Below are 4,364 nucleotides of genomic sequence, written 5' to 3' on the forward strand. Positions count from 1 at the left end.
TAGGAACTGGTAGATTCCTTGGATTTTCTTCTGACAACCATGCCATTTCCAAAAGGACAGTTTTAGATTTTTAAGTTTTTGTCTCTGGCCTGGGTCTTGCATTTCTTTTATCTTGTTTTTAAAGTTCAGGCTAGAATCACCAGCTGCAGGACGAAGAGAAGTGTGAGGTCTAATCGCAATTGTAGAAGGACAGCATTTCTCATCCAGGAGATGTTGTGTATATTTCCTTTGAGATCTTTATTAAGTAGAGAAATCCCTTTACTAGATGTATTTTCATAAGTATTGTCATAAATGAGGGTTTGAATCATGGAAATGCTTGTCCTTCATTGATAGGGTAATACAGTTCTGTTCCCTTTTTTAATTGTTTATATGGCTTTGGTTTCAGGAAAATATTGTATTTAAGTCAGTTGGGAAATATGCCCTTAATGAAATTGTGGGTGTAGCTGCTGTGTCACATGTCCTTTATTCAGTAGTTGGAAGAGAGTAGAGAGGCTATGGCTACACTCAGTGTTCTGACCTGTGAACACTGAAAAAAGCAAGCCCGAGATGACCATCAGTCTAACACCAAGGGGCTTGAAAGGAAGCTATTCTGGGAGGACCACTCATCTGATGTAGTATGAGCCCCATTGGGCTCCAGAGGCAGGGAAAGAGCTATAGACTGGAAGAGCCCAGCCTGGAACTGAGGGTCCCTGGGCAGGAGTAAACTTGGATGACCTTTGCATGGGCCCAAACAAGGAGCAAGCCTGAAATTACCACTGATCCAGTGCCACTCAGGCCTCTGTGGTAAAGACAGACCATGCCAAAGATGATTTCTGTCTGGGTCCATAATGCACCAGAGCACTCCTCAGACAATACCAAACACTCAGAGACCCTGGGTACCACTTAGAGGAGCAAGTAAGTGGTGGATAAATGGAAGAGAAAGAGAAACAGAAGGATGTGAGCACAATGAAGAGAGGCAGAACTAGAGACCTGAGGGTAGTGAGAAGCAACCTGATGTGAGTAGCCGGTGATTACACCTGGGAGCATGGTGGAGTCCTAGCCTATGCTTCCACCACACGCCATGTCTGGGTCCATAGTCCCATAGCAGGAGTGGTTTATTACCACCAAAACACTGGGAAGATGTCCCTGGTCTGGGCTGCAGCCTGGGGATATGTTGATGTCTGAGGTCGTGCAGAGCTGGCTTCACCCCTCACATGAGCACTACGCAAAGCTGACCCTGTGAGTGTGAAGCAGAAGAGCTGATCCTGCTCCTAGCCATTCCAGTACTCAGCAAAGCAAGTATCCTTCACCTTGCCTGGGCAGCACAATAGAGCTGGCCCTGGATGATAGGGTTGCAGGCGAGCCAGCCCTGAGGGCATGAGGGAAGGAGAGCACACACTGCCTCTTGTGGGACAGATGAGAAAGAGATGCTCTACTCCCTCCCATTGTCTCTCACTACCCTTGACGGATAGGAGAGGTGACCCCAGGAATATGAGAGTAGGAGAACTGGCCATATCCCTTGATGAAAGTGGACCCTGAACCTTCCCTGGGCAGCAGGGCTGGTCCTGGTTGCCAAGTTGTCAGTAAGCCAGCCCCAGGGTGTGAAAGTGGGAGAACTGGTGGGCTGACTGACTTAGATACCTCTCATGCCCAGATCTAGGGCTTTGAATTGGCCTACTCCAACAACTGCTCCATAGACGAACTGCTGGAGTGCACAAAAGGGCCATTCCTAAAGATCTAAAACTACAGGACTTCCATTCGATGGCAACAACAGGGTATGTAAGAGGAGTTCCAGTGAGGTTCCAGTATTGATAAGTAAGAGAGAAGCCAGAGATCTCTTACCAGACCAATGAGTCATTGCAATGAACACTTGTAAGCAAGGAAGTGTGGACAAAAGGGGACAGCATGGGGCACATTTTGACACACTACAGCTTCTACAATGAGATTTTTTCCCCCTCTACTGAAGGAGAGTTGGCAAGGATGGAAGGTGTGTCTGAAGGGTGGGGAAGATAAATGGGATTGGGGTGTATGATGTGAAATTCACAAAAAATCATTAAAAAGTTAAAATAATTGGAAAATAGTATATAATTTTCAGGTTTCTGGAAAAGGTTGAACAGAAATGACAAATAAGTCAAGAAACATTGGGCGGGTTTTCTTTTGATTTTTGCCAATTTTATTTTTTCTTTACAAATTTCATATACATGTACAAGTCATTTAGATTTTTTCTCTCTGTACTCCCTCTTCGTTCTCCCTCCAAACCTGTCTTAACCACTCCTATCATCCTTTCTACCAATCCTGTCCTCAGAATTATGACTCTCTCACGTCCAAGTGAGCGTGTGCACATCTGCATGTGCGTGTGTGTATGTCTGTGATCTGTTGGAACAAGGATCCTCTGTGAGTACTGATTTAGCAGCATCCATTAGAACTTTATGGAATCACCTATGGGTACATTGAATACAACAACTCCCTCTCTCCCTGAAGTTATCACTACCAAATGTTTCCCCATTGAGGATAAGAGCCCCTTGAGCCTTTCCTGTACCCATGTGTGACTATTGATGGACTAGGTTCACTTGCACGACTCAGTACAGAATTCTGCAAGTGCTGTGGACTTATAATTGAAATGACTGTGTCTTTCACAGAAGATGGCATTTTGCAGCCCCTTTCTTGACTTCTGCATCTTATATTCTTTCCACCACTTCTTCCATAATATTCTCTGGGCCTCAAAGGGAATGCACACTCACTCACCACTCATCTCCAGCATCCTGTGATGCTACGAGTGTTTGCATTTACTGCCATTCACAGGAAATAGATCCATTTATAATTAAGGCAGGGAGTAGTATTCTCCTATAGAGAATACATGTTTAATACAACATGAATATTTAAAACATATCTTGACACTCTGCCAATTTGGGTAATTAGATTCACTTCTGAACTAGTGCCTTATGGCCTCATCTCATGTTGTTTTTGAAAATAGATTTATAATGCCAGGTAGAGATTCCATGCTGTGGGATGGAACTCATCCTGTAGTTGGTTTTCCAAACAACAGTATTACCACCACTGAACAAGTATGCATGTTTTATCTGGTGAGATGGTCCTTTAGTTCATAGAGTTAATAGTTGCAGATGACATTTGATGCTTTTTTTCTCCACCAGAACCATACCTAATGCCTTCTCGAACCATGAAAGATAGTCCAGGGAAGAGTTTCCAGCTCAGATTGATTTCTTTATATCATGCAGTCAGTGTGTAGATGGTATCATCAACAATAGGGTCTTCTTATCTGGTTCAGAGCAGGGATAAATGAAATGGAAGAGAAAGAAGACTGGGAGTGAAAATGTTTAAGGAGGGAGAAGGGTAATGGGTTTGAGGGGGAGCATTAATCTAAATAATTGTTGGCCATGGAGGGCCTAGATGCCTTCCTAGTGTCTCTTTCAATTTATTATAGTGTATTTTATAATCTTTATTAATAAAATACATGCAAATAACAACAAAAAAATCACAGGCCAAAATTAACTAGTCTATACTTCTCCATGAATTTTCATACTGTTGGACTAGCTGTTCTGAAGTGCTGGAACTTCACTTTAGATTTTACATCTTCACTGTCAAATATATTTTTTACACTTCTTCATTACTAAATGTTAAAAAAAATCCATTACATAATTGGAACTAGAAAATCACTTAAATTTATATATTCCATCACAATTTACGTCAGGTCTATTACATGTATTGGGTCCTTCCTCATTCCTATTATATAGCCTTTCTTATCCTCTTTCTAAATGTTATACTCCACACTGTTAAGTTCCCTAATGTCGAGTCGCACCCTTTGCTCTGATATTGGATGCTACAAGGTACTCTTAGTTTTAAGATATCCAGAGTTCCGGAAATACACTAGTGTACTTATTTATAGCTCTTCTCTGGATAGGTACTTCACAATTTCTTCTAGTTTATTATTTCCTCCATTCATTCTCAATTTTTCCAAAAGTCATAGATTCACAGATAGCTCTTTGTCTCCTTGTTTTGTCTTTGGAATTCACAGCTTGATTTCAAGCAAATGTAGAGGCAATCACATTCTTATATTCAAACATGTAAACACATATCTTTGTAACATTGAAAATAGAATTATGTAGTTTCTGCTCCTTGACACTGGGATGGCAAGAATAAACATATATGCCATTATCAGACAACAAATGTGTCACTACAAAGTTTGTAAATTTTTTAGTCTTGTTTGAATAGTTAAAAGCTTTTGGAGCAAAAAATTTCCTGCAGAGTGATAATTATGGATCTATTTGCATTTTTTTACATGCAGACATCCAGTTAGATCAGCAACATTTGTGGATGATGCATTCTTTTTTCTATTGTATGGCTTCTTTGTCAAAGTAGTATTTGTA

General features: G+C 41.1%; 1 non-coding gene across 1 annotated transcript; it reads left to right on the forward strand.

Annotated features, from left to right (window-relative positions):
• The first annotated feature begins 415 nt into the window (after window positions 1-415).
• On the forward strand, window positions 416-549 carry LOC120094009 (small nucleolar RNA SNORA17). Its single transcript, XR_015626269.1, has one exon. It is a non-coding gene; the product is annotated as a small nucleolar RNA SNORA17 (small nucleolar RNA).
• The last annotated feature ends 3,815 nt before the right edge of the window (window positions 550-4,364 follow it).

The sequence above is a fragment of the Rattus norvegicus genome, chromosome 7, assembly GCF_021556685.1.
Source record: "Rattus norvegicus strain SHRSP/BbbUtx chromosome 7, alternate assembly SHRSP_T2T, whole genome shotgun sequence".
In the NCBI taxonomy this organism is placed as follows: Eukaryota; Metazoa; Chordata; class Mammalia; order Rodentia; family Muridae; genus Rattus; species Rattus norvegicus.